We start from the raw sequence: 17,592 nt of genomic DNA on the forward strand, positions 1-17,592 counted from the left end.
GTCGGCTCTGTGGGATCAGTTCTTGGGTTAAAATAGAAAATAATCTAGGTGTCAGTTCTTAACTGGATAGTTTAGTCTTAAAAGACCTTGTACCAAGAGATTGTTGGCCATTTTGTGCCTTCTAAAGAAAAGCTGCAGAACTCATAGTAACGAGATGTTTTACTGATAAGAAATAATAAACACCTGAGTCCAAACATTAATTACTGCCTCAAGTGCCGTCCATCCAGACCCACAGAAACCAACAAGTGGTACCCTCACAATCCCCACCTTGTCCCCCAGCCCAGAGCACTGAGTGCCACAGGCAGCCAGGTCTCAAGCACCTCCTCAGACAGTGATTCCACTGCTTGAGCAGTCTATTCCAATGTTTAATCCTCCTCCCTGTGAAGAAATTCTTCCTAAAGCCCAACCTAAACCTCTCTGGCACAACTCAAGCCATTTCCTCTCCTCTTGTCCCTCCAGGCAGCCCCTCATGTCAGGGAGAGCCAGAAGGTGCCCCCTGAGCCTCCTTTTGTTCAGGCTAAACAGCTCAGCAAGAGAGAAGAGAAGAGAAGAGAAGAGAAGAGAAGAGAAGAGAAGAGAAGAGAAGAGAAGAGAAGAGAAGAGAAGAGAAGGGAAGGGAAGGGAAGGGAAGAGAAGAGAAGAGAAGGGAAGGGAAGGGAAGGGAAGGGAAGAGAAGAGAAGAGAAGAGAAGAGAAGAGAAGAGAAGAGAAGAGAAGAGAAGAGAAGAGAAGAGAAGAGAAGAGAAGAGAAGAGAAGAGAAACTGCTTTTACAAACATACCAGCAAAATGGGGACTAACAAGGAAAATTTTAGTTCAATGGGGTTTTCATAATCAGTGGAGTTTGATCCACCAACTCCATCCCAGGGGTTTAATCCCTGCCAGGTCAAATGTGAGTCCTGCTTCTGGCACCAGACAAACGAGCATGCACACATTCACAAAAAAACACGTGCACAGCCCTGAACATACACAGATATTTCTCCCAGCTCACAGCACACTCTGGCTGCACAAAACCAACCTTAACTAGGAAATAACCTCCAAGGAAAGAACTGTGAAAGAAGTAATACTGAACAGGGAAGTGGAAAGATAAGGAGTGTCAGGGTTTAGGAGAGGAAGAGGGACTGCTGGAGCCACTCTGAAGCAGCCATTGGACAAATGTCCCAGACAGACACCTGCCAAGAAGCCGAGGATCACCAAGGGTGTGGCCAGCAGGCAGAAGGAGGGGACCCAAAAAGCAGGGGGAATGGAAACAGGTCCCTGCTGTGGGCAGCAGGGGAATCCCCTCCTGGCCCATCTCACCTTCCCAGCTCCCTCTACACAACAGGTGGAGGCTCTGGGCCTCTGGGGCCGGGACAGTCACGGTGTGGGCAAGCTCCATCCAGGCTGGAGGGGCTGCCCAGGGGAGTCCGTCCAGCCACGCTGTTTGAGAGGCTCCCTGGGGACGCTGTGCTGAGGGGCAGAGGAGTCCAGGGAGGCTGCACATTGTGCAGGGAGAAATCCTTGAAGGCACAGGCAGGAACAGCCCGTGCCCGTGTGCCCAAAGACGAGCTGGTGGGGAAGCAGAGCGGCTGAGCAGGAAGCTCTGCCTGGGACTCCAGGAAAACACAGAATTGACAGCTGTGGAAGAAGGGCAGCACCACAGGAAGATGGCGAGAATATTGTTGGGGCATGCAGGGAGAAAGGTAGAAAAGCAAAGGCTAAGCTGGAACTGTATTTGACGAATTCCATGTGGAAGAACGGAAACTGATTTTACAAAGACATCAGCAACACCAGGAGGAACAAGAGTAAACTTTATTTATACTAATGCAAGGGGAAATATTACCACAAGGGATGAGGAAAACCCTGAGATGCCTCCTCAGGGTGTCCAAAGCTTGGGATTGTCTGCAGCACCCTCTGGCCTTCCCTCAGCAGGGGCAGCAAGAAAATAACAGTCAAAGAAAAAGCATCCAAGGAAACAACCACAACCAAAGAAACAGCATCCATGGAAATAACAACAACCCAGGAAACAGCATCCATGGAAATAACAGCAACCAATCAAACGGCATCCAAAAAGAGCCTCAACTAAAATGTGAAGTGAAGAATTGCGGGCATCCCATTAACTTCTGAAAACTCTGCCACCATACTTCTTCAAACTATAACTCTTGCTGGGATGCCTGTCTCTCGGATTCATAGACAACCCTAATGCGTCGAATCCATGGCAATTCCGACTTCTTGAATAGGGAAAAGCACGGGAAAGCACCTTGAATGGGCGGGGAACAGGGAAAACAATCGAAGGAGCTATCTGCACTTTTCTGTTCTACATACTGTGCCTCCTCGTTATACTTCCTCCCACTCTGTGGCAGTTTTACACAGAACCTGAAAAAATCAGAAAGGGAAAATAGGGTTAAAGAGAGAAGGCAGCTGGTGATGGAGGCTGTGGGCAACCGGGCTGCCTGTGCTCTGGCCTGTGTGGGCAGCAGCCGCTGGAGGAGTTGGGAAGGGGCGTTTCCAACGCTGCAAAGCAATGGAGTGAGCGAGGTGAATGGGGACAAAAAGGCTTCTGGCCACCCCATGCCCAGAGCTCCCAGCTCCCGCTCCGTGAGCAGGGAGGTCTGGCCAGGGAGGGCTGCAGCAGGTGCCAGCACCTCTCCCTGCTCGGGGCTGTGCCAGCAGAGCCCAAGGAAGATGGGGAGCCCCAGCAGGGATGGCAAGGGCTGGCAATGCAGAGAATGAGCCCTGCATGCAAAAGGCAAGTGGAGAGGATGGGAGTGAGTTCTTCAGCAGCCACTGTGGGGAGGGAGCGGGGAGAAATAGGGCAGAGCCATCAGCAGAGGAGACTGTTCTGGGAACACAGAGGTATTGCTGGTGCTCATAGAAACTCAGGAGCACACCGGACATCCATCCCAGCGCTGGCGTGGCAAGGGCTGGTTGGGCTGGGAGCCCCCGGCCGTGCCCAGCGCTGCCGCTCAGGAGCCGCTTGCCCGGGGCTGCCCCAAACGCGACGTGTTGGAAACACAGCCGGGAGAGTCCTGGGCAGCGGCTCCTGCGCGGCTGCGGGGCCCCAGGAGGAGCTGCTCTGCACGGGAAAGACTCTTGGTGGCACAGCAGTGGCAGGGGCAGGGAGCAGTTACCTTCTCAGACACAAATTCACTGTGTCGTGGGGCTGAGAGTCAAGTTCACAATGTTGAGAGCGCTTCTGGGGAAGGAAAATGGGAGATTTGTAACATCAGTTTTCCTGTAATATTCGGCCAAACAAGAGAGGGCAAAAGCTCTCATTGCTGTGTGGCTGAAGGCAGGAGAGCAAAGCAAAGCTGGGGAGAGCCGGGACAGAAGGCAGGACAAGCTTCCCTCAGGCAGACTGGACCCTGCTGAGCTGCCTGCTGTGGATGCTGCCACAAGGTCCAGGCTTGGAACAACATCTCCTGTGATAGCCAGCACATGCAGGGCCAACTGCAGTGGCACATGGGGCTTGTCACCTGGCCACTCCAGCTACAAGACAGACAGCTCTGTGTCAAACAAGAAATTGGCTTACGTGGAAGGAGACCTTCAGCATCACACCAATGATAATGAAGAGAGATAACAAAGTCACAAACATGATCATTTCCTGAGTGCGATGTGATTTCTGTTCAGAGAATAGGAGAGAAGATCACGGGGGTAAGAGGATTACTCGTTCCATTCTCCCTTGCCCAGAAGGACACACGCAGCAGTGCCTGTAGCTCTCCTACCTCCTCTGTGGGCTCCTGATCCTCCTCCAAAGCTGTGCGCCTGGAGATGTTCTCTTGCAGAGGACACCGGCCCATGTGATCATAGGTGCCCTTGTTCTCCTTCCTCTCACTGAGCACCTTTAGAAGCAGCCCCGTCTTTGAAACCATCTTGGCACACACCACCTTGAGCTGGGGCAGGCTGCAGTCCATCCTCAGGGCTCGCTCCACGTGGGCCATGAACATCTGCAGGCTTTTGTGCGGCACCAGCAAGCGCAGGTGACGATCAACCACGGATTCCAAGAGCTCTCCTGGAACTGGCTCAAGGCCTGGACCTTGGGGGCTCCAAGGTTTATTGAGGAACCTGGAGTCTTCTTCCTGCTGCTTCCAGTGTGTGCCTGTGGTGTCGGGCATGATCAGGAGGTGCCCACCTAGAGAGGATTGCTCCTCCCCAGCCGTGGCTCCTCTCCTGCTGCTCCCAGCGGAACCTCTCTGAACCAACGGGTCAGAGAGAAAATCCAGGTTCCTGTTTAGACGCAGCTCATCTTCGGTGACGGTGGCTCTGGGCTCTCCCTCTGCTTTCACAGGGCTCAACACCTGGTAGAAGAGCTGATTATGTCCAACCCAGTAACGGGTGTCCTCCTTCTTTCCCTGTTTCTCAAAATCGACATAGTTCTGCCTTTCAGCTGGATCTTCCAAGTCATCTATGAGGTATCTGCCAACCAACTTGTCATGAATGGGGTTTAACCCACCAGCTACATCCCAGGGGTTCAGTGCTTGCCAATTCAAAAATGGTTCCATCTGCTTGTGATCCCAGCTTGAGCTTGTCTTTTTCACCAGATTCCTGAGCCTGAAAGGCTGCAGGTGGTGTGGGAAAATGCTTTTGGCAGTCTTGATCCTTTTAGCCCTGTGCAGCTTCTTCTTGACCTTGGCCCTCAGGTCATGAGCGCTTGTTTTGCCTTCACGCCCCAAGAGATGCTGAGGGGGATGTGAATTTGTACTGGAACTGTCCAGGCTGCTGACATCACCCTCAGATCTCAGGGTCAGGGCCACCACAAGCGTTACACTTTCACCATCTCCCACTCAAGACTCCTTGGGCTCGACGCTCAGCACTGGCATGCTGTTCAGCTCTCTGCCTTGTTCCATGTCAATTATTTCTCCTCGACTCGGTAGCAGAATTGTGTGACCTGGAGAACCGCAAGAGAGCAGATCAGCAGCTGGGCACAAACACAGGCTCAGAGGTTATCCAAACCAGCAGGAGCTCATCTCAAGGCCAGGGAGTACAAGAACAGAGTGGAGGATGTGTTGTGGTGAGGAGAAGAGCCCTTCAGTCCATGCCATTATCTCCTTGGGGCAGAGCAGAGAGCTGGTTCTTTCATGGTGTCTCCTGGGGCTCTCTTTGGATGGGACGGAAACATCGCAGGGGAATGGGATTGCTGTCAGAGAGGTTCCCACAGCTCCAGATGAGCAGGCTTGGCTTGCTCTGCAGGAGCCGGTGAAGAGGCAGAGACCCCAGAGGAAAGATCAGCACTGCAAGGGGGGCACACACTGGCAGGGGAGGAATGCCCAGCGACTCCTTTGCTTCAGGGCTATTGCCAAGAGCAGCAGCTGAAGCTGTCAGAGCATGAAAAACTTCCTCAAGGGCACCAGAGCTGTGGGACTGTGCTGTGGGAAACCTGGGGCTGAGGCAGTGAGAGAAGCGAGCTCCCTGGGGCCCTTGCAAACCTGGCTGTCTCTGTTTGCAGAAGGGCAGCCTGGCCCTGCTGTGCACAGCATGTGCTGTGCCCCGTGCCCAGCTAGAGCAGGACGGGGCTTTGCTGCCCCTGCACAGGCCAAGCGGGGCATGACGGTGCTTGGTGTTCACCCTGCAGAGCACATCAGGGGCCCTGCCCTTTGCCCTGCAGTGGGCACTGGGGTGGCACAGAAACCAGGCTGTTAGGGCAATTAGGGGCCTTTATGGGCAGCCCTTGCCTTCCAGCACCTGGGAAGGGCACGGGGCATTCCTGCTTTCCTTGCCTGGGGCCATGGTGTGGGCAGGAAATGGGTAGGTTTGGTGGGCCCAGTGAGCTGTTCCTTCTCCAGACAGTATGTGACACACAAGATAAGTACAATCACCAGGAACTTTCCATCCCAAGGTGTTGTGTCCAAGGCCTATACTGCAAGGGCCGGTCAGCACGCCCCAGCACGGGGCAATGCTGCAGCATCTGCCCAGGCTCAGGAGAAGGGGCAGATTGGAGCTCCCCCAGCCCCTCCGCACACTCACCGCACTGCGGGGCGCTGGTGCTGCACAGCTTCTGGCACAGGAACTGGATGGTCCTGCAGGGGCTCTCGCGCAGGGGACGCTCCTGGCACAGGCAGCAGGCCGCCTCCTTGGGCACTTGGCTGCAGACAAGAGGGGATTCTTGGAGGAACACCCGGCCACCCAGTGCATGGCTCAGAGCCCAACTCAGGGAACACACCCATACCACGCGTGGGGCTGGTGCCTCACTGTGTGCCACAGCTCTGGGAAAGGGCCCTGATTCCCAAGGCAAAACATTAAAAAGGGGATTTTATCCTGGAAAGTAGTACTGCTCCTAAAACTCCATGTGGCACAGAAATGCACCCGCCTGGAGTTCAAACTCCCCTTTGAGCAGCCTGCAGCAAGTCACCCCCAAGGTGAGATTCTGCCTCTGAGCTGGTGAGCTTTGGCACTTGCCCAGGAGGAAACAGCAGCTCTTGAGCTTACTGGGCTTGTTCTGGTTTTGTGGCACACGGATTTGTTTCCCAAGCAGAGCCCCCGTCCCAGCACTCTGGGCCTGCTGGTGGCGGGGGCCCAGTCCCACACACTCACAGGATTTCCAAGCTCTCTGTGGTCTGCAGCAGCTGCAGCAGCGTCTGCGAGTTCACTTGGGTATCACTCAGGTCTCTGCAAACATTGGAAAGAGCTGATGAAACTCTGTGGTGACATTGCCACAACTCTGCTCTCAGAGCAAGCCCCGGGCCCTGATGAAGGGGATGCTGTTGGCAGAGGCATCCACTTCTGCCTGCTCCAAGAGAAGCCAGGCAAGTTGTGTCTCCAGCAGACCCAGGCTGGCCAAGAGGGAGATTTGCTCCTGCACCACTTGTGCTGCTTTCCTGAGAACAGGGCACTGCAGAGAGACACAGCTCTCTGTGCATCTGCTCCAAATGAGCCAATACTTACAGAGAGCTCACTGAGGGCAGCTTGAAGAAGGCAGCATCATCAATGACAGCCAGCGGGTTGTGGCTGAGGATCCTGAGAAACAACAGAGCTCTGTCAGGGCTGACGGCAAGGATGTGAGCTGGCCAGGCATGTGGGCAAGGCCTGCTCGATTCAAGGCAGTCTTGCAGGAGAGGAGCAGGGCAGGGGAAAGGGCCTTGGCAGCTGCACACTCCTGGTGCTCCCTGGCTGACATCCACAGTTGGAATCAGGACTTTGCCAAGGGCAAATCTGCTCTTGCCCACTGACCCTGCAGAGACCCTGCAGAGACTCGCCCTGCTGTGCCTTTAGCCCCGGTGCCACTTACAGCTCCTGGAGGAACTGCATCCCATGCCAGGCCTGGAAAGTGTCACTGCGGATCTGTGTGAGGCCATTCCAGGAGAGATTTCTGGGGAAAGAGGAGGTCACACAAAGCAATCAGGCCTGCCCTACAGAGAGAGGGGGCAAAGAAGGAGCCCTTTGCAGGAAAGGTGCTAATCCAAGGTGGAAGAGGCTGAAACTGCTGCTTTCTCAGCGTTTGTAGCCTGCCCAGGGGAGCAAGAGAAGGGCACACATGCTGACTCTATTTCTGTTCCAGGATGCAGTCAAGGCTGCAAGAAGTGGCTGCTCTGATGGCTGTGTGTGGACAACCCCGCTGGGCTCTGTCCCCTGGCGTGGCCGCCCAGCCATGGGCATTGACCTCTGCAGCTCAGCTGGGCTCTGGGCAGGGCAGATTTAGGAACTGTGGGGAAAACAACAGCAGCATTTGCCTACACAGGCAGGGTGCCCATGCAAAGACTCATCTGAAACCACCAGAGAGAAACTTGATCACTCACAGAAACTTCAGGAAAGGCAGTGTCTCAAATGCCCGTTCCTCAATGGACAGGATCTCATAGCAGGACAAATCCCTGTTCCAGGCAGAACAATAAATGTCACTTCCATTTGCCCTGTTGCTTTTACCTGCCTCTGCAGCCTGGATCCCAGGAGGGACAAAGGCCATGTGCCCGTGCCTGGGCTGAGCAGCAGGGCCCCAGGCAGGGGCAGGCAGGAGCCCCCCGCCGTGGGCAGGGCACGGTGCTTACAGGTGCTTCAGCAGGAACAGCCCCTCCAGGGAATGCCTCTTCACTGCCCGCAGCTCATTGTCCCTGAGCACTCTGCAAGGGGACACAGGGACATTGTGACAGCGCCCACAGCCCAGCAGCAATTGGGATTCTCATGGGAAAATCTCCTGCAGCAGCTTGACTGAAGCATCTCTTTGGGGCACCGCTGCAGGGATCGTCCCCACTCCTGGCCACAGCAGGCCCTTGCTCCTGGCCGGCTGACGCTGACCACAGCTTGATCCCTGGGCAGACAGACACGGGGATGGTGCCCTGGCTGCAACAGACTCAAGGCAATTCTTGCCATGCTGGGAAGCTGTGGCGATTCACACCCCTCCTGGCAGAGCAGCCATGCTTGGAATTCCAATTGAAGCGGGTGGTGTGGGGGCTGCTGCTCCAACCCCAGACCAAAGGATGCAAACTCCCCACACTCCTGACATTTGAAATGCGGCAGGGGACTTAAAAGGTCTCAGGCCATGGGTAGTCCTGCCAGGTTCGTTTTCGAATATCCGCAATGGAGTTGCCAGTGAAATCTCTGCAAAGAAACAAAAGACCCAGTCCCCCCTCAGGAAAGCCCATTTCCCTGCCTTTCGGCTGCTGAGCTGGAATTGGGCTTTGTCTGGAGAAGGCGCAGCATGCCCAGCCTGGCTTCACCTGGCTCATGCTGAGCTCAGGCCCCCAAACCCCCCCTGTCTCTGGCCAGGGAGTGCCCCGGGTGTCCCAGGTGGGGTTTGCAGAGCCAGGGAGCCGAGGAGGGGCAGCTGCAGGGCTCTGAGGGGCCGCGGCACTCACAGGAAGGTCAGGGCTCGGCGGCGGCTGCCCGGGGGCACGGTGGCCAGGCCGGCGTGGCCGCAGTTCAGCCGCCCACGGCCTGGGCAGTGGCAGGGCTCTGGGCAGAGCTCCTTGCACACTGCTGGCAAGGGGACCACTGCCAGCAGCAGGGCCAGCAGGAGCAGAGCGCGCACCAGACGCATCACCAGGTCCATGGCGAGGCAGGACTGGCTGCAGTCACCTGGGACGCAGACCGGAGCTGCAGCTGTGGCAGCTCCTGTGTCCCAGTGCTGCTGCCAATGTCACAATGGTCCTTCTGATGACACTCTAGCAATGCTCTTGTCACCGGGATGGTGCTTGGCATCAGAGCTTGCAGCAAACCGCAGTTCAGGCCATGCTGTCACCAAATGACTCTGTCTCAGAGCCATCAATCTTCAGAGTCATGGAATGGATGGGCTTGGAAGGGGCCTTAAAGCCCGTCCAGTTTCACCCCTGCCAGGGCAGCAGGGACACCTTCCACTATCCCAGGCTGCTCCAAGCCCCATCCAACCCAGCCTTGGACACTGCCAGGGATCCAGGGGCTGCCCCAGCTGCTCTGGGCACCCTGTGCCAGGGCCTGCCCACCGTCCCAGGGAAGGATTTCTTCTGAGCACAGGATCTAAGCCTGCCCTGTGTCACTGTGAAGCCATTCCCATCTGTATTGGGTTGGTGTGGCCTGGCTTTGGCATGGCTTCAGGGCCACAGGTGCTGTTGAAATTTACTTTCCCTATCATTATCCTGCTCTGATTTTATGGGTAATAAAAGTAATTAATATCCCCAAGTTCCGTCCTTTGTGTCCGTACCCGTGACCGGGTCGGGATCTCTCCCTCCCTTTCTGTAAAGTCATGAGCCTTTCGCTGTCCTTTTTCTCCTCTCCACTTGTGCGGAGCGCTGAGAGCGCCTTTGGTGGGCAGGCGGCAGGCAGGCAGGGCCAAAGGCCGCCTGGCGCTGGGAGGGCGCGGGGAGCTTGCCGAAAGGCGGGCAGTGTGGGCATGGCCGCCGGCAGAGGCTGAGGGAGCCGCAGCGGCAATGGCGGGAAGCGCCGGGAGCCTGAGGGGCGGCAGCTCCGCCTGAGGGCGCCGGCCCCGGCAGCGAGCGCCGTGCAAAGGGAGCCGCGGGCAGCTCGGGCAAGGCCGGCACGGCCCCGCAAGCAGCGGCCAGAGAGGCGGCCCGGCCCGGCCGGGAAGCGCGGCCGCTCCGCCGCACGGGCAGCTCCGGCTCAGGGCGGCGGCACCGGCAGGGGCCCCCCCGGCCTGAGGGGAAACGTGCGGGACAACAGCTCGGGCCGGGGCGGCTGCGGCAGCGCTGGGGCCAGGGCGGCCTCCAGTCCTGGGCACGGAGTCACGAAGCCTCAGAGTCACTGAGGATGGAAAACACCTCCGGCTTCAGCCAGTCCATCCTGGGCCCCATCCCCACCTTTGCAGCCAGGCCACAGCACTCAGTGCCATCTCCAGCCCTTCCTTGGACACCTCCAGGCATTGAGACTCCACCACCTCCTTGGGCAGCCCCTGCCAAGGCCTGACCACACTTTCCATGGAGAAATTCCTCCCTGATCTCTGTGTTCCCTGTCTTATACACCCTGACACTATTTTAAGCCTATTCTGAGCCATATTAGACAAAGGTGCGTTTCATGCCTGTGCATTAAACCTCCTGGAGAAGATGATTCTGCTCAATGACAGCAGCTCTTTAGCAGGAGCTGCAACAATGCAACCATGACCCTGGGAGCCAGGTGGGAGTGAGGGAGGGCAAAGGGAAGGAGGACAAGGCAAAAACCTCAGGAGTGCAGAGGGGACAATGCTGCTTGTGCAGCACCAAGCCAGCACCACGGGGACACCAGTGCCATGGCCTCTGCAGGAGGACACGGCCATTCCCCTTCCCATCCACCAGCCTGAAGCACCACTGCAAAGCCTCTTGCTTTGATATCCAATGAGCTATCCCGGAAGGCCTCGTTGGAATGGGAAAACTCTACAGGGAGTGCTGGAGCCAGGCACTGGCACTGGGGCTGGCAGAAATAACACCTGGGTGAGGTAGGACCAGGTGCATGCTCTGCTCAGCCCAGTGGCAGAGCTGAAGGGGGAAGTGGAAAGATAAGGAGTGTCAGGGTTTAGGAGAGGAAGAGGGACTGCTGGAGCCACTCTGAAGCTGCCATTGGACAAATGTCCCAGACAGACACCTGCCAAGAAGCCGAGGATCACCAAGGGTGTGACCAGCAGGCAGAAGGAGGGGACCCAAAAAGCAGGGGGAATGGAAACAGGTCCCTGCTGTGGGCAGCAGGGGAATCCCCTCCTGGCCCATCTCACCTTCCCAGCTCCCTCTACACAACAGGTGGAGGCTCTGGGCCTCTGGGGCCGGGACAATCACGGTGTGGACAAGCTCCATCCAGGCTGGAGGGGCTGCCCAGGGGAGTCCGTCCAGCCACGCTGTTTGAGAGGCTCCCTGGGGACGCTGTGCTGAGGGGCAGAGGAGTCCAGGGAGGCTGCACATTGTGCAGGGAGAAATCCTTGAAGGCACAGGCAGGAACAGCCCGTGCCCGTGTGCCCAAAAACGAGGTGGTGGGGAAGCAGAGCGGCTGAGCAGGGAGCTCTGCCTGGGACTCCAGGAAAACACAGAATTGACAGCTGTGGAAGAAGGGCAGCACCACAGGAAGATGGCGAGAATATTGTTGGGGCATGCAGGGAGAACGGCAGAAAAGCAAAGGCCCAGCTGGAACTGAATTTGGCCAATTCCATGTGGGAGAACAGTAACTGATTTTACAAAGTCATCAGGAACACCTGGAGGAACAAGAACAACCTTTATTTCTACTGAATGCAAGGGGAAATGTTGCCATAAGGGATGAGGAAAGCCCAGAGATGCCTCCTCTGGGTGTCTAGAGCCTGGGTTGTCTCTGCAGAGAGGGATAAATATGCTGGCTCTTGGGTGCTCCAGAGACACTAGGCACAGGCACCCATCCTGGAGTGATAGCATTCCCCCAATTTTTCTGCTTCTCTGGGACCTTCCCTCTCAAGTAACAGCAAGGAAATAACAGGAAAAGAAATATCCAGGGAAATGAGAACAACAGTCAAAGAAATAACACTGACGTAAAGTCTCAGCAGTTTCTTCATCAGAACAGGAGGTCAAGGGCAATCTTCTTTAAATTCTTCTCAATCTCCCAGAAGTCCTTCACATTGAATCACACTGTGGGAGACACCTGCGTTCCCTCTCTGTTCCTCTTCCTTCTTCCTTTCAAGGCACCCAGGAAGTATTGAACTACCAGCAATTCAGGTTCTCTTAGCTAAGGCAAGTGTATTTGAGCACAGGCTTCCCACAGCCTCCTACATGCATCCCCCTGCTCCAGAATGGGTCCTCCAGGGGCTACAGGTGGATCTCTGCGTCCCTGTGAATTTCCATAGGCTTCAGGGGCATAGGAGCCTCACCATGGCCTTCACCCTGGGCTGCAGGGGAATCTCAGCTCTGGTGCCTTGAGCAGATCCTGTCCCTGCTCCACTGACCCTGGTGTCTGCAGAGCTGTTCCTCTCACATTTCCCACTCCTGTCACTGTCTTTTGTTCCACACAAGTTATAACCCTTGCCTTCTTAGGTATCTTACCTCAAGTATGTAACAACTATTTTAAAAAGCCTTAGCCTTAGCCAGAGTGATATCCAACATGGAGGACACTGGTAAAGGCACTGCTGGACATGGGGGAAGGTTCAGGCACCTTCTCACAGAAACTGCCCGAAGTCCCCCACGACAACATCCACTGCTGGATGTCCGCCCCACCAACTTCCAGTACCAAAAGCAGGGCACACATACCCAATACAGATGGGAATGGCTTCACAATGACACAGGGCAGGCTTAGATCCTGTGCTCAGAAGAAATCCTTCCCTGGGACGGTGGGCAGGCCCTGGCACAGGGTGCCCAGAGCAGGTGGGGCAGCCCCTGGATCCCTGGCAGTGTCCAAGGCCGGGGTGGATGGGGCTTGGAGCAGCCTGGGATAGTGGAAGGTGTCCCTGCTGCCATGGCAGGGGTGAAACTGGACGGGCTTTAAGGCCCATTCCAAGCCCATCCATTCCATGACTCTGAAGATTGATGGCTCTGAGACAGCATCATTTGGTGACAGCATGGCCTGAACTGCGCTTTGCTGCGAGCTCTGATGCCAAGCACCATCACGGTGTCAAGAGCATTGCTAGAGCGTCATCAGAAGGACCACTGTGACATTGGCAGCAGCACTGTGACACAGAAGCTGCCACAGCTGCAGCTCAGGTCTGCGTCCCAGGTGACTGCAGCCAGTCCTGCCTCGCCATGGACATGGTGATGCGTCTGGTGCGCGCTCTGCTCCTGCTGGCCCTGCTGCTGGCAGTGGCCCCCTCGCCAGCAGTGTGCAAGGAGCTCTGCCCAGAGCCCTGCCACTGCCCAGGCCGTGGGCGGCTGAACTGCGGCCACGCCGGCCTGGCCACCGTGCCCCCGGGCAGCCGCCGCCGAGCCCTGACCTTCCTGTGAGTGCCGTGGCCCCTCAGAGCCCTGCAGCTGCCCCTCCTCGGCTCCCTGGCTCTGCAAACCCCTCCAGGGACACCCGGGGCACTCCCTGGCCAGAGACAGGGGGGGTTTGGGGACCTGAGCTCAGCATGAGCCGGGTGAAGCCAGGCTGGGAACGCTGCGCCTTCTCCAGGCAAAGCCCAATTCCAGCTCAGCAGCCGAAAGGCAGGGAAATGGGCTTTCCTGAGGGGAAACCGGGGTTTTTGTTTCTTTACAGAGATTTCACTGGCAACTCCATTGCCGATGTTGGAAAACGAACCTGGCAGGACTACCCATGGATTGAGACCTTGTAAGTGCCCTGCCGCATTTCAAATGTCAGGAGTGTGGGGAGTTTACATCCTTTGGTCTGGGGTTGGAGCAGCAGCCCCCACACCACCCGCTTTCATTGGAATTCCAAGCTTGGCTGCTCTGCCAGGAGGGGTGTGAATCGCCACAGCTTCCCAGCATGGCAAGAATTGCCTTGAGTCTGTTGCAGCCAGGGCACCATCCCCGTGTCTGTCTGCCCAGGGATCAAGCTGTGGTCAGCGTCAGCCGGCCAGGAGCAAGGGCCTGCTGTGGCCAGGAGTGGGGACGGTCCCTGCAGCGGTGCCCCAAAGAGATGCTTCAGTCAAGCTGCTGCAGGAGATTTTCCCATGAGAATCCCAATTGCTGCTGGGCTGTGGGCGCTGTCACAATGTCCCTGTGTCCCCTTGCAGAGTGCTCAGGGACAATGAGCTGCGGGCAGTGAAGAGGCATTCCCTGGAGGGGCTGTTCCTGCTGAAGCACCTGTAAGCACCGTGCCCTGCCCACGGCGGGGGGCTCCTGCCTGCCCCTGCCTGGGGCCCTGCTGCTCAGCCCAGGCACGGGCACATGGCCTTTGTCCCTCCTGGGATCCAGGCTGCAGAGGCAGGTAAAACCAACAGGGCAAATGGAAGTGACATTTGTTGTTGTACCTGGAACAGGGATTTGTCCTGCAATGAGATCCTGTCCATTGAGGAACGGGCATTTGAGACACTGCCTTTCCTGAAGTTTCTGTGAGTGATCAAGTTTCTCTCTAGTGGTTTCAGATCAGTCTTTGCATGGGCACCCCTCCTGTGTAGGCAAATGCTGCTGTGGTTTTCCCCACAGTTCCTAAATCTGCCCTGCCCAGAGCCCAGCTGAGCTGCAGAGGTCAATGCCCATGGCTGGGCGGCCACGCCAGGGGACAGAGCCCAGCGGGGTTGTCCACACACAGCCATCAGAGCAGCCACTTCTTGCAGCCTTGGCTGCATCCTGGAACAGAAATAGAGTCAGCATGTGTGCCCTTCACTTGCCCTCCTGGGCAGGCTCCAAACGCTGAGAAAGCAGCAGTTTCCTCCCTCTTCCACCTTGGATTGGCACCTTTCCTGCAAAGGGCTCCTTCTTTGCCCCCTCTCTCTGTAGGGCAGGTCTGATTGCTTTGTGTGACCTCCTCTTTCCCCAGAAATCTCTCCTGGAATGGCCTAACACAGATCGGCAGTGACACTTTCCAGGCCTGGCATGGGATGCAGTTCCTCCAGGAGCTGTAAGTGGCACCAGGGCTAAAGGCACGGCAGGGCGAGTCTCTGCAGGGTCTCTGCAGGGTCAGTGGGCAAGAGCAGATTTGCCCTTGGCAAAGTCCTGATTCCAACTGTGGATGTCAGCCAGGGAGCACCAGGAGTGTGCAGCTGCAAAGGCCCTTTCCCCTGCCCTGCTCCTCCCCTGCAAGGCTTCCTTGAATGGGGCCAGGCCTTGCCCATGTACCCGGCACAGCCAGCTCACATCCTTGCCATCAGCCCTGACAGAGCTCTGTTGTTTCTCAGGATCCTCAGCCACAACCCGCTGGCTGTCATTGATGATGCTGCCTTCTTCAAGCTGCCCTCAGTGAGCTCTCTGTAAGTATTGGCTCATTTGGAGCAGATGCACAGAGAGCTGTGTCTCTCTGCAGTGCCCTGTTCTCAGGAAAGCAGCACAAGTGCTGCAGGAACAAATCTCCCTCTTGGCGCGCCTGAGTCTGCTGGAGACGCAACTTGCCTGGCTTCTCTTGGAGCAGGCAGAAGTGGATGCCTCTGCCAACAGCACCACCTTCATCAGGGCCCTGGGCTTGCTCTGAGAGCAGAGTTGTGGCAATGTCACCAGAGAGTTTCATCAGCTCTTTCCAATGTTTGCAGAGACCTGAGTGCCACCCAAGTGAACTCGCAGACGCTGCTGCAGCTGCTGCAGACCACAGTGAGCTTGGAAACCCTGTGAGTGTGTGGGACTGGGCCCCAGCCGCCAGCAGGCCCAGAGTGCTGGGACAGGGGCTCTGCTTGGGAAACAAATCCGTGTGCCACAAAACCAGAACAAGCCCAGTAAGCTCAAGAGCCGCTGTTTCCTCCTGGGCAAAGTGCCAAAGCTCACCAGCTCAGAGGCAGAATCTCACCTTTGGGGTGACTTGCTGCAGGCTGCTCAAAGGGGAGTTTGAACTCCAGGCGGGTGCATTTCTGTGTCACGTGGTGTTTTGGGAGCTGTTCTACTTTCCAGGATAAAATCCCCTTTTTAATGTTTTGCCTTGGGAGTCAGGGCCCTTTCCCAGAGCTGTGGCACACAGTGAGGCACCAGCCCCACGCGTGGTATGGGTGTGTTCCCTGAGTTGGGCTCTGAGCCATGCACTGGGTGGCCGGGTGTTGCTCCAAGAATCCCCTCTTGTCTGCAGCCAAGTGCCCAAGGAGGCGGCCTGCTGCCTGTGCCAGGAGCGTCCCCTGCCCGAGAGCCCCTGCAGGACCATCCAGTTCCTGTGCAAGAAGTTGTGCAGCACCAGCGCCCCGCAGTGCGGTGAGTGTGCGGAGGGGCTGGGGGAGCTCCAATCTGCCCCTTCTCCTGAGCCTGGGCAGATGCTGCAGCATTGCCCCGTGCTGGGGCGTGCTGACCTGCCCTTGCAGTACAGGCCTTGGACACAACACCTTGGGAAGGAAAGTTCCTGGTGATTGTACATATCTTGTGTGTCACATACTGTCTGGAGAAGGAACAGCTCACTGGGCCCACCAAACCTACCCATTTCCTGCCCACACCATGGCCCCCAAGAAAGGAAAGCAGGAATGCCCCGTGCCCTTCCCTGGTGCTGGAAGGCAAGGGCTGCCCATAAAGGCCCCAAATTGCCCTAACAGCCTGGTTTCTGTGCCACCCCAGTGCCCACTGCAGGGCAAAGGGCAGGGCCCCTGATGTGCTCTGCAGGGTGAACACCAAGCACCGTCATGCCCCGCTTGGCCTGTGCAGGGGCAGCAAAGCCCCGTCCTGCTCTAGCTGGGCACAGGGCACAGCACATGCTGTGCACAGCAGGGCCAGGCTGCCCTTCTGCAAACAGAGACAGCCAGGTTTGCAAGGGCCCCAGGGAGCTCACTTCTCTCATTGCCTCAGCCCCAGGTTTCCCCCAGCACAGTCCCACAGCTCTGGTGCCCTTGAGGAAGTTTTTCATGCTCTGACAGCTTCAGCTGCTGCTCTTGGCAACGGCCCTGAAGCAAAGGAGTCCCTGGGCATTATTCCTCCCCTGCCAGTTTGTGCCCCCCTTGCAGTGCTGATCTTTCCTCTGGCGTCTCTGCCTCTTCACTGGCTCCTGCAGTGCAAGCCAAGCCTGCTCATCTGGAGCTGTGGGAACCTCTCTGACAGCAATCCCATTCCCCTGCGATGTTTCCGTCCCATCCAAAGAGAGCCCCAGGAGACACCAGGAAAGAACCAGCTCTCTGCTCTGCCCCAAGGGGATAATGGCATGGATTGAAGGGCTCTTCTCCTCACCACAACACATCCTCCACTCTGTTCCTGTGCTCCCTGGCCTTGAGATGAGCTCCTGCTTCTTGGGGTAACATCCGAGCCTGTGTTTGCGCCCAGTTGTTGATCTGCGCTCTTGCTGTTCTCCAGATCACAGAAGTCTTATACAGAGTCAAGGCAAAATAATGGACATGGAACAAGGCAGAGAGCTGAACACCATCCCCGTGTTGAGCCTCAAGCCCAAGGAGCCTTCAGTGGGAGATGGTGAAAGTGTAACACTTGTTGTTGGCCTGACCCTGAGATCTGAGGGTGATGTCAGCAGCCTGGACAGTTCCAGAACAAACTCACATCCCCCTCAGCATCTCTTGGGGCATGAAGGCAAAACAAGCACTCATGACCTGAGGGCCAAGGTCAAGAAGAAGCTGCACAAGACTAAAAGAATCAAGACTGCCAAAAGCATTGTCCCACACCACCCGCAGCCGGTCAGGCTCAGGAATCTGGTGAAAAAGACGCGCTCAAGCTGGGATCACAAGCAGATGGAACCATTTTTGAATTGGCAAGCACTGAACCCCTGGGATGT

The sequence above is a fragment of the Melozone crissalis genome, unplaced genomic scaffold, assembly GCF_028551555.1.
Source record: "Melozone crissalis strain CALT ecotype California unplaced genomic scaffold, PUWL_Pcris_2 ptg000032l_1, whole genome shotgun sequence".
Taxonomy (NCBI): domain Eukaryota; kingdom Metazoa; phylum Chordata; class Aves; order Passeriformes; family Passerellidae; genus Melozone; species Melozone crissalis.